A 13,519-nucleotide genomic window follows, 5' to 3' on the forward strand; every position below is an offset into this window, starting at 1 on the left:
TTAAATTTAATCACAATAATTTGATGCAATAACATTCAAAATGTTTGAAGAAACATCGGGAGACATAGAATATCGAAAAAGCTAATCACATATAGACCTAATAGTTGCTAAGATAACATAAATCCAGTTAAAATTACTTTACTATAATTTACTTTTTATCAATCAAAATGTTTTTCTTTTTATCCAATTATATTAATAAATAATCTTGAAAAATAGAGTTATAAGGGGCTGCTATATTAATATATAATATATTATCATTTAGAATGATACTACAAACAAAACATAAAACCATATATATTACATATAAATCTATTGTAAATATAAATTCGACCCATTATTTTCAAGGCCGCGGCAGGATGGTAAAGCCAGAATGTTAAAAATCAGTCCAATGAAACTAGAAGGATCAAAAATAGTGACTGAAAGTACTCGACTAAAACAGTCGATAGTAAAAAGTAGTCAATTATCATTCAATATTCAATATCAAGTCAATAGTCATTTTCAGTCGGCAATTCCCAACGTTAATTATAATGGAAATGTTTAAATCTATAATATCGAATGCATAATATAAAGTCGCATTAGTTAGAATAGCGGAAACCTTTAAAATATCAAAAAAATTAACGAAAAAAACACAGAATTAAAAAAAATTAGGTTTGGGACTCCGCCATCTTCTGTAATTGGCAGCTCACGTAATGCATGCTTATATCTTATTTCTAATAATTGATGTCCATTATAAATCAGTGATATACTACTCATTATATGATAGAAATACAACAGAAAATAGTAGAAAAAAATAGCAAATTGTAATGATTGTCACATTTCTACCACTAATCATACTTGCTCATAGCAACATAGTTATATAGGTCTACAGTGAATAACATGTGTGAGATGATTATATATTGTGTTAAGTACGCGTGACTTACTTTTCAGATACCTTTTTTTAAAATAATTTAATAATGACTGCTGCATAATAAATCTTACATATTCTATAGGGCTACAACTCAATTCAGTAGCATCCAGTAAGAAGTACTTACTTGTTACGGGCTTACCTGTTTTAATTTACTGCATTCCTTTTTTCAACTAGAACTTTTGAAGATTTTACTTTTAAGGAGAGCCCACAGAAATAAATAAGATGATTGAACGTAACATTTCAAAAAACAAACGTGAACTTTATTTCGGCCTACCCTATGACGTCTAGTTGGCTATGCCATTTGAAGTCAAACCAAACCATTTTATACATGTTATTTGACGTAATCACTTTTTACCAATGTTTTTATATTTACATTTAAACTAAGTCTAGCAATCAATGATGGTAGATTTTTCTAAAATGGTATTACTGTGTTGAATTATGAAGACATCCTAATAATTACCTACAGTCTTTATCTAAGAGTTCGATTACCATTTGGAATTTGTTCTGAGAAATTGCTAATAACTCAACTATGCTAATAACCCAACTATTCTAATAACTTATTCAGTTCTACTTTAAAATAGCTACTGTATAAGTAATATTTTTGAGTTATTTTATATCTTACTTAATTGCCTATAAATTGTACCAAAGTGTCTTTACGTAAAACTAATGATATGTAAATAAATAAGCGTTTATTCAATTCCATTAATTACGCCGTAAGTAGTCGAGCGTTGCCACGTAAGTTCCATTAAATTCAACATTCTAGTCCGAGTGCTGCTTAATGAGATTGTCGCGTAATCAGAGGACCAACTAATTTAAGAGCTTTCCGGTCACTTACGGTCGCAAGAGCTCCTTTATTCGACTACCTGTCGAAGCTAAGTCTTTTGTCGCTAAAGGGGTGGTGTTAAAGTATTTCACGCTTCATTTTGGTTACAGGATGATGGAATTAATTGACTATAACAAATTTAAATAATATATTAACTTAAATATGTTCACTGTATTAGTTAATTGCATGAAAAAAATATCAAGTATAAAATATATACTGAAATATTTATATTTAGCTATTTATATTAGTTTATTATGAAATATACATCAGTTTGTTTCGTATAATTAATTTCCAATACAATTTGCGTTATCATGAAATCATGAATAGTGTTAGAATGTTGGTTCTGTTTTCTTAAATACCATGTCACCAAATCACCATGTCAGAAAGTTGGCAAAGTATGAAAATGCCAGAGAAGAGCCCCACGCCAGAAATAATTAGTGGATTAGTTCACTTGTTTATTTTATTAATTGTGTAAATAGCTACGCTGTTTTGACAGAAAATGTTAATTAAAGTCAAGAGTTAGTACCAACAACATTTCTTTTGTATTAAAAAAAACTGGTGTTAACGATTCTTTGGGCATTTTCTGCTTAGAAGTCGGAAGAGCCAGGTTCTTTAATTATTTTTTTTAATTAGCATTGCGAAATGTTGAATTAAAATAGTTGAAATAGTCTGTAGTAGCAAAACATTGGAACCAGTCAATAGTCAAAACAGTTGTCGAATGAAAACAGTAAATACTATTTCAGCTTAACGTACGCTTCGAATGATTTTTTTATTCGTGATATAAGACGGAGATATTTGAATTTCTTATCGTATTAATTTTGAAGAAAAACAGAGAAAAGGACAGAGAATATTATTTGGATCTCTATGTTATAAATATCAGATATATATAGGAATGGAATAAAATAACAATATAGTACATATACGAGATGTACATATTCCATCTGTATTCTTTTTTAAATCAGTTTTATTTATCGTTAAAGAATGTTTTAAAATTACTAAATGTAATTGAAGGAAGTTTTCTCATTCAGACTTGAAGAAATATTCAGAAAATCGAAAAAGTTAGTCAAAAACAGCATTATCTAATAGTTTAAAAATATTTTACTATTTGTCATTAAAACTGTAATTCTTTTTATCTTAGTCATTATAGAATTAGGAACGAATGAAACATTCAATTGTTTCATTCGATAGTCACTTGAAAATCTTTTTGTTGTATTGTTTAAAAATGTAATTAAAATTTAAAAATGTGATGAAATTTTAATTACATGAGAGGGAATATTGAAATGACGTTGAACTTTTATAATTATATTGCAGTCCTTATAAGTCGTATTCCACGAACTTTTAATGTGAAAGAAAAAAGGAGTTAGATTTACTACTTAAAATGATAATTAAGAATAGTTTGTTTATTCATCGAAAAATGGGCACACATCTTGGATATATAGAAGGAGCGTTTGGATCAATGAAAGCTAATACATTTCTTTAGTTGCAATTGAAATATTTTATGAATCTTAAAAGTTTCGCTATATATGACTGGTACTATGTGCTTAATATCATTATCCTTAATGCGTTTGCCATATCTTCAAAACAGTTACTGTTCTTTCTTTCCTGATACATTTGAAAAAAATGCTCATATATATTCTGAACAGTTACACATATATCTGTGCACATAAATCAATACTCTACAATAATATTTCCTACAGTTACTATTGTTTCCACTCTCATCACCCTGCATTAGAAATTGGCAGCATTGAATCATATCATATTCAGAAAGTTTCATTCAAGTGAATAAGTAAGCTGTTAATTTCCAATCTATCTAAAATTTGTTCACAATTCCATCACTTGTCAGTTTCTTCTTCAATGTGCCTGCTTGAGTTCTTACCGAAGGTGTTATTAACCATTCTTATTTCCAGCATTAAGTACAATATGCAGCTGCAACATGCTGAAACATATTTTCAATAAAAATCGCAACAAATTAATATTTAACAGTAAAAATGTTTACTTGTATAACGAATTTTACAGGTAAGATTGGGTCTCCATTTATATGTTCCTGTTGAAAGTAACTGATTAGAGGCCCAGTCTGTTCTCTCTGGCCTGGGAATTTTCAATCAGAGCAATTATAAGCAACGATTTGAAATTTATCAAAACAAGAAAAGCATTAAACTAACCTTGCCGGTTTATAATCTCTATATACGTTCGTGCTTATCAGACAGCCTTGTGTCTTTTTTAACTAGAAGAAAGTTAAAAATAAAATATTGTCTGATTCTAAAACGAATTTACAAATTGCGGCAGGCAATGCATTAAACATCTGATGATCTGATGATGATGACGTATGTATAAAATAACTTCGGATAGACTATATATATATTCTCTTTAGTATAGTATAACAAAGCATTCAAATTAATTTCCTTCGACCAATTTCTTTAATTAAGTTTTGTCCTGAGTGTTTCCTTCGGCAATTCTAGGTAGACCGAAATGGCAATTTGCATAGTTAGCAAACATTTTAATTGGTTAATTATTGCAGCGTTGTTGTGCAACTTTCAAAATTTGGATTGGAGTACATAATGAGATTACCGTGTAACGGGAGGACGGTCCAATAAAGGATCTTCCGGATTATTCGGACGGCTATCTGTACCAGAATGATCGGCCTCCCGTGAGACTTTCAAAATAGAACTTGGTGTAATTAGGTTGACGTATGTTCATAATTATATTTCTAGTTGTTATAGCACAAAATATTTTTAATGTTTTGTCCTCTAAAAATAATATTATTCGATATTAATCGGATTCAAACAAATGTCCCCATTAAAAATGTATGATATTATAAATGCTTTATAATGCCAAGTTTTATGATTTTTGCATATGACAGGTTAATTGAAAAGTCACGGGCCTGACACATAGATGGCGCTACTAGAATTAAATCTGTGGCGACCGCCACGACCCTTTAGGCCACCACCAATTCACCATCAACAACTACAAAGGTTGGCAACGCCGGTGGATTGGTACCATGCAGTTCCAGGGTATAAAAGACCATCAGGACGACGTCTCGCTCTCTTTTCTTTTCACCGTCCCCCTGTAACAGTACCACTTCCACAGCGCTACCGTACTTCCTTCACCTTAACCTAATATCCTGTCAATTCTCCCATCGACCACATGTATCAATCGCAAATTAAAATAAACAACTTTGATTCAACCAGTGTTTTTAGTTCCCGTGCAAATTCCTTCCAAAAATAGTAGTGAGTGTTCTGACAAATAATCGTAGCGGCAGCCACACATTTCGACCGACCGACCGACCCGACGAACATTCCTACAAATCCATATGTTTTTTAGTTAGCCCTAATCTTTAAAAAATACGTGTATAAATTTGACAGCTCTCAGATCATCATCAAGCGTAATAAACCCAAGTGTTTGCGTCGATAAGTGACAACGGATGAATGAAATATCATTTCATTCGGAAGTCCAATCGACAGTCATCCGAGTGGACTGCACACGATGAACCTGCTTCAAAGCATGGGGAAAATGCAACAGTCGGATGGCAAGGTTATAGCGTCTGTACTTTGGGATGCGCGTGGAATAATTTTCATTGACTACCTTGAAAAAGGCCATCAACAGCGACTATTGCATAGCGTTATTGAAGAAGAAATCGGCGGAAAACGGCCGCATTTGAAGAAAAAGAAAGTGCTGCTTTACCAAGACAATGCACCGTGTCACAAGTCAGTGAAAACGATGGCAAGAATCCATGAATTGGGCTTCGAATTGTTTCCTCATCCACCGTATTCTCCAGATCTGACCCTCAGAGGCTATTTCCTGTTCTCAGATCTCAAAAGTATGCTCGCTAGGAAGAAATTTTCGTCGAATATAGAGGTGATCGACGAAACTGAGGCCTATTTTGAAGCAAAGGACAAATGGTACTACAATAGAAGGGAATTATGTTGAATAAAGAAAAATTGCCAATAAAATGTGTTTTACTATGGGAGGCCGGGGACTTTTCAATTGACCTATTATTCTTCATAAAATATACATTTTGTATTTAAATATTTTAAACAGAAATCAATTATTTCCTATGTTAGTTTAAAATAAACATATATTTATAAAATAATATAATAATATAAAAGTGTTTTTTAATTATAGTGCTTAATAGGCGGTATATTTAATTATATAGACAATAGTATTTAAGGAACAAAGCTTTAATAATCAAATTGTTGCAGAAACAAACAAAATCAAATATTTATTATTGTGATTTTAGTGTTTTGTTAGTTCTAGTCATGTATAAAATATGTTGTGGCTTAAACTTTTTGCTCCATTATAACAACGACAATGACCTGATTGTAAAGCACGAAAAAGGATCTGTTAGAGATAGAAAAACCAAACCTCTAAAGAAAATTAGAAAACTGCATTAGATGCAACCCTACCATCAGCCGTGTGTCCTTTTGGGAAGGACAGTAATTTATAAATTGGTTTATGTGGAGAGTCAATTACAGATGTGATAAAATGACTAAATAAAACGAAAGGAACTTTTGATTTATTTTATAAGGGCAATTTAAAATTTATATACGAGGTACATTACAAAGTAAACAGTATCATACATTTAAGTTTTTCGGTACCATTAGTTTTGTTACCGCAGCTGTTTAACATCTGGAACAATATTTCTGGGAATTTTGTAGGCCGCATTTACTCAAACAATGTGATTTATTGTATTCATAAAATATCATTTGCTGATGATAAGAGAGCATGTAAGCAGCATGTAACTGGTATGTAGGCCGTCTACTAGATTCAGGACCAGCAACCTAAAAACTAAAACATTTTGAGAAATTGTTTATTATTAAGCATTTTCTGTCATTTGTATTGAGATGGATAATATTTCTTGGTCCTAAACCTATACCAGAAAAATGATAGATTTTGAAGCTATAAATTCAACAAAATGTAGAAGCAGTGATTTCCATTTCGTGTTTAGTTGACGATATTTCAGCAGAATATCATCTGCCGTCTCCAGGCCTTGTTGTCTTTCGCTCTACTTCTTACTAGATCTGAAGTGAAGTTCTCAAGAAGTTCAAGCGTTCTATAATTCCTTACCTGTTCTACAACCTCCATGCCCTGTAATTTTTCTCACCAACTGAGTTATCTACTTTCTATGTATTCCACTGGGCTCTATTCAATATTGAATATTTTCTCATTTCCTTACTTTTCATCCTATCCATCTTCATTCTTCATATTCTTGATTCTTCTGTTAATTAATTTCTGCTGTTGTATCTCCTTTTGATATTTATCTTCCTTTGACAATACCTACGTCCCTCAATTGAGAGTTAAGGGTAGCCTATAAACGTTTTTGTAAATAACCATATTAGTTTTGCTTGATATTTCTTTTTAGTTATGAATTTTCTCTTTATAACGATGTTCAAATTCATTGTTTTTTTTTCAAATTCCTTCGTTCATTTCCATGTCCTAGCTTCCATTGCTTTCAATACTCAGATACTTAAATGTGTTTACTTGTTCTATTTTAACAAACACAATTTCTCTATTTATTATTTTTACCCCTCCCATCACCATACCTTTTTTGTGTTTTTATTCATTCATGTTGTCTGAATATCATATTCCATTCCATATGTTTAAGAATATCTGTAGGTGTTTTGGCCTATTAGTTTTTATTTTTTCCATATTTTTATACCTTACTTATACCAATTTCTTTATTATTTCGTCCATTAATAAATAAGAAAGGTTGCAACTTCCTCTCTTGTTTTCGCCTTGATTGTGTTTTGCAGGTTTAATTATTTATATTTTTTGATTTAAACCTTTTTCAAGCTATACTTTTGCTAACTATCCGATCTTCTGGAATTGATTTTTAAGTGTGTGTATTTGACTATCATCCGAATTTAACAAAATGTTTTTTGTTTGTTTGTTTTAAAGTCTCCTGTTTACCAACGAGGCTTTATCTGGACTGGACCTACAGTTTAACGTGGGCTCCGAACCACAGTTCTCAGCATTAAGCCTACCGACTGGCGAGTGACTAACTTGAAAATCACCCCAGAAGACATCCGGTCTTACCCAGCCTGAGATACAGGTGGGACTGGGATCATTTTCCTTGTCGAATTTCATTCTCTTGCCTAGGACAATCACAAATATTAAACAATCACACACATAAATTTACGACCATGCCCCAGCAGGATTCGAACCCGCAACTTCCGCAACGGTAGGCCCTATCCGTCCTGCCTCCTATACCACTGCGCCAACCAAGCCGGCAACGAAATTTTGAATTCACTGAATTAATGTTATTCATATTGGATAATTTTGAATATCTAGAATGTGTCATTAGCTTATCTTTTTATGACAGCAGTTTATAACAAATTTTCTGTTATTATATTTATTAGAAAAGCTCGCTGGAGCTTCAGGGCTCCAATCAATTCTGCTCTCATAAATATTTTAATGGTTTTTTATATATTGATAAGTGGTTTGGGCTGGATTAATTGAATGGATTGAGGGAGATCGACGTGAATATCGATTTTCGATGTTCACACGGTAATTAATTGTTTTTAGTCGTCAGCTTAGGGCTAAGTTTTTAGCAAAAAAATACAGCTGAAATTAATTATGATAATGTATTTGCTAAACTAATATAATGATATAAGATTATTGTGTTGGTTATTATAAATCATTTCACTATTATATGCGTAGTTTGCAAAAAGCTATTCATTTTAGAGGGCTGCAACTCTTCGGTTTTTCACAATAATAATGCAGCTTCTTTTATAACAGTGGCTATTCACGATAAAAAATCAACTCGCATCAAGTTTCAACTATCCTATTTTCCTGATTAAGCTCTATCAATCTAGCCAAACCAAAAAAGCTTCGTGGACATCTTTTAAATTTTTAGTTGGATTTGACGGAGAAGATAACCTAGAGATGGCTTTTAATATATTTTTTGAATTCAATTCAATTCATAAGTTAATTCTATAAAATGATGATTACTTGAAGGAGGAGGAAATATATTTTGGAAAATAAATGTCTGTTTTCTTATTAATTTTTATTGCCATAACAGCAAAGTAATATTATATTTTATCTCGTTTTCGAGGAATGCATTATTAAGGTTATTTACTGTTACTAGTAACGTTTCTCACAAACCCTACCACAAGCTTATGCTTATTTGATAAACGTATATTTAATTATTACCTATATTGCGTACGACGTGAGTCATACTATTGATGGTGCAATTGCAATTGCAAAGAGCAAAATTCCCTAAATAGCTTTGCGGCTGTATAAATAGTATTCCACTCTCTTAATTCATTTTTGCAGAATATTGTTGAATGTTTGTGGCTTTACTTGAGGAATAGCTGGTGTTCGTTTACATTAATTTTAAATATATTTTCATTAATTACACGCCACATAAAAATTGAATTTCTTTTGTAAAAATATTTTATTTTTCTCTTTTTAGTGCTCTACCTAGGTCATTTTACAAAAGTTCTAACCAAACTAGAAAAGAGAAGGTTGCTGCTCTGTTGGGAATTAATCCCGCGACCTTCCCGTGTGAGCTTAACATTCTCACTATTACACCATATAAACAGTTGCCTACCATGTTTCTACAACTTCTCGTATGATGAGGTTAGTGTTTAAAAATCAAATTGATTAACTTTTATACTGAACTACTTCCGATTTTTCTTCATATCAGTTGAGCAATAATAAATAAATATCTGATTATATTAGATAAAAATATGTGAAAACTTTATACGTTCCTTTAAAATTTGACGTTTTTCCTCGATTTCTCACCCTTCCAGCGTCTGACCCTTACTTGGTTCTAACGAGACCACCTCGGAAGGGCACTCTTTCGAATAAAAAGAGAATTTTGAAAATCGGTCCATAATTGACGAAGAAATCGGCAAACATTCATTTAAAAAAATATACAGCCGAACATAAAATCTCGTCCTCTTTTGAAATCGGTTAAAAAGTAGTCAATTACTAAACACTCGATAGTCGTTTTAGGTGAATCGTTCCCAATGCTAATTTATACCCGTCTAATCTTGATAATTAATACATTTTATTGTAAATAAAGCCGTTTTTCTCGTATTATCGCTCAGCAATCTTTAAAACGATAATGAGTTTCATAATGTTCACTATGGTTGCCTATATCAAAATAATAGCACTTTATGCTAAAATAAGATATATACAAATAGTTTAATAAAAGCTGCAAATACAGATTAAAGAACTACATTAGACTGAGCCTCGGTAATTTGCCAGCTTTCTTTTCAACTAGGGTTAGACATTTTTTATCTTGCGATGCTTCCCGCCGAAATTCCAGTCACGTCAGGTTTCACATACCTTCGGGTTGTTTCATCGACAATAAAGGCAATTTAAAGTTTACCTTTCTTACCGTTAGGGAGAAATAGCTTACGGTGCCGTACGATATTATTAAAATAATTATTTCGTTGTTTCGAGGCAGCATAACGTATAGCCGAAATGGCGATGTTATTTTATTACGTTCGTTGATTTTTATTTGCAGGTTTATTGTTCTAGACGTGTTTCTATATCGTGTTTTCTGAAAGAATTTCTGAATAGATCAGAAATAGTTTTATGAATTATTTATGAACTTTATTCACCAATTTAATTGTTATACATGTATATATTATTGGTCTCAGACCACGTTTCTTAACACTGTCTTATCAAGCCGTAAAACTATTTGAGCTACGCACATCAGAACTACCTAGCAAGCCACAGAAGAGAGAAATATTGCTATTGTCGCGTCTAACTTATTAAATCATATGAAAGTGTTTATATTTAAAGACGCAACAGGTATTCTTGCAACCAAATTTGAGTAAATCAATTTTTTTTAATATTCTTTCAAACTTTAAATTATTTTTGGAGATCTAGCTGTTTAAGTAAGAAACTTTAAATGCGTTTTTATAGAAACTATTTGATCTATAAATTAGTTTTAATGATGTTTTTGTAATTTGAAGCTTTATTGTGAATAATCAGTTATTTATATAAGTATTGCCCATGGATAGCCGCTACTTTTTAAAATTTACGATTTCATCAGAAAGAATAATGTATCGTTTTTATAGCGTAGCGATGAAACAAGTGCTTATCAGAAGTTGCAAGGTCTGGTTTACCACTTTCCATTTTAAAGTTTCGAAGTATGTTTTCAATGGTTTTGTAACAAGTGGTCGATAACATAATCTGTTGACGATTCATAGTAATGGCTTCATCGAGCATTGCCTTCAACTTGTTTTCTCCAAATTTTTTGGCTGTCCAGACGTTTCTAGTGAAACGATTTCGCCAAATTCCATGATCTTATGGATGATCTTTAGTCACATCAAACTAGACGGATGTTCGAGAACTTATTTTGACGTTTCCGAATTTTCTAATAATAGTAAGAATTTAACTTGTGTTCTAGTTTTACATTGATACGATAGAAAAATATAAGGAGGAGGCTCACATCAGATTTCAAGTAAATTTCTAAACTTTTTTGAAATAACAAATATTAATAAGTAGTTATTGTGGCTAAATATTGTTGGGTATAAAAAAATTAAAAGTTTTAAAACGTTGGATGTGAAATTAAGTTTGGAATTAAGTCCTTTTACGGTTTATAAATTAGCCAATAAATTGTTATGTTCAGTTTTTTTTTGCATAAATTGTAATACATGCTTTACGAATAAAATTTAAATAATATTTTTAAAAATGTTTTAAATAATTACTTATTTAATAAAAATATATTTAAAATTCAAATAGATTATATTGAATAATAAAGTATATTGAAATCCATAAATTGGATTTTTCTTTAGTGGTCAACAAAACTTAATGTTTTAATATTTATTATTGAAATATGTATTATTAATGTACTTATATTCGTCTGTTTTTATTTCAGGTAAAGGTCAAGAAATTGTTCCTTGGTAGTGGCAGTTTACCATTGAGTAAGTGATTTTCAATTATTATTTTGCACTTAATTCAATTGTATAGATTTTTTAATAATTATTGAATCAGAAAGACAGTAATTTTAAATTTGTGTGAATCATATCTTGATTATTTAATGTTAATTAAAATATGTACATATATTTATTATAGAAGCTATTTTAATGTGACCAGAGTAATATATATATATATATATATATATATATATATATATATAGGGGTTTTCAAATCATCATGACAAATTAGAGGATTGAGTAGGATTTCCAAATGGTAAATGTCTTAATAATATTGAAAATAGTAACATGGCGTGTAGATAAAAGGCTTTCTTAATTTTGCCGCGATATTTCAGTGGGCCAATGGTGTCATAACTCTGTATTTGTTGGGCCAACTGATTTCTTTTGGGCCAAACTGAACGAAATGGCCATTGTTCGTTACAATGAACATTGTTCTATATCTTGCAAATGTGAAGTCAATTGATCGCGGTATCTAAAAACGAATCTTTTAACACGTTTTTTTCTACTAGAATAAAACGTACACAAGTTACTACAAGTTAAATTGTACTGGGCATTATATTTTTCTTATGGTAAATATTTTGGCAGATTCATGCAACGTGCCACACAGACGATCCCTCAATGGACATTGCTCATTAAGGGTATAATTCTCTTGCAGATGTGATGTCAATTGGCTACCAAGCTGGTATGATTTGACCACACCACAAATTAAAAATTTCGTCACATAGATATTATAGTTAATATCATAATGAATAAGCAATTACCACCAGAAAGGATGCAGTATTTCTAATATGACATGCAATCATATTTGATGAAAATTTAATCCTTGTTACTTAGAAATTCGAATAATATTTTTATTCCTTTTTTATTATTTTTTTTTAATAATTAATTTATGTACATACATGTCAACTTAATGAATATAATATCATCAATTAATTAATACAATAAAAAAATATATTGAAAGGATATTATAATTTGTTTTCAATATGTGTTGCAATTTGAGTCAATAGGACAACGTACATCTTTTTGTATCCGCTCTTTTTTGATTTTGATTTAACGGTGAATTAATGGTTCATTAATTATAATATAATAACTTAAAACTCCAGTATATCGCTGAATATTATTAACTCCTTTTACCGATTAAATTTGTACTTATTGAAATTAGCAGGTTGTCTATTGTAATTCATAACTATTTTGAAAGCATTAAAATTTAACTAATAAAAATCTCGAGCTGTCAAATTTATTATTTTAAACGATTTCGTTTTAGATTTGTTTATAAAAAAATTTGTCATATATTTTCATAATTTTATAAACTATGATTACCATTTTATTATTTTAAGGTTTCCTTCAATCTACATTAAGATTATATGGTATATTATTTAAGATTATCCTTGAAATTATAATATATTTGAGAATGTTAAAACTTTTCCGCCCTTTCATATATTATTCAATATAATCTTTGAATTTCCCATACTGTTTTCATCTCACGAAATAATCATTTTAAGAAAATCAAGACCCACACACAATCTTTCCCTAACGGGATGCAAGGTAAACTGTAAATTACTTTTTTTCCAATGAGAAAAACTAGAGGTATCCGAACATTGGACGTGACCAGAATTCTATCGGCACGTCTCGCTACCTAAGAAACGGCTGACCTTAATTGAAAAAGGCCGTCGCCGTGTCGTTAGTGGTCGAATCTAAGAAAGCTTCTCTTATTGTTAATTTTTATTTTAGTTTTTGTTCCGGTTTGATTGTTTATCGTGACTTCGACAGAATTTCAATCACTTATTACTTTGTGACAGACTGAAAGTAATTTTCCGTTAAAGTTTCTTTAATATTATGTGTAAAAATATAGTTGTTGAGTTGTTAAGGAGAGAAAATGTTGCAAATGAAATAAGA

General features: G+C 30.7%; 1 protein-coding gene across 1 annotated transcript in view; it reads left to right on the top strand.

The window, feature by feature from the left end:
- The window catches only part of LOC143206636 (monocarboxylate transporter 2), a 441,132-nt gene that overhangs the window by 98,211 nt on the left and 329,402 nt on the right, over positions 1 to 13,519 (top strand). Inside the window, exon 2 of the mRNA XM_076419251.1 lies at positions 11,566 to 11,611. The gene's annotated coding sequence lies outside the window, so the exon portion shown is untranslated. The remainder of the gene's footprint in view (positions 1 to 11,565; positions 11,612 to 13,519) is intronic.

This window comes from Rhynchophorus ferrugineus, unplaced genomic scaffold (genome assembly GCF_030347505.1).
Source record: "Rhynchophorus ferrugineus isolate W39M unplaced genomic scaffold, kcgeb_rfMv2 rfM1, whole genome shotgun sequence".
Classification (NCBI taxonomy): Eukaryota; Metazoa; Arthropoda; class Insecta; order Coleoptera; family Curculionidae; genus Rhynchophorus; species Rhynchophorus ferrugineus.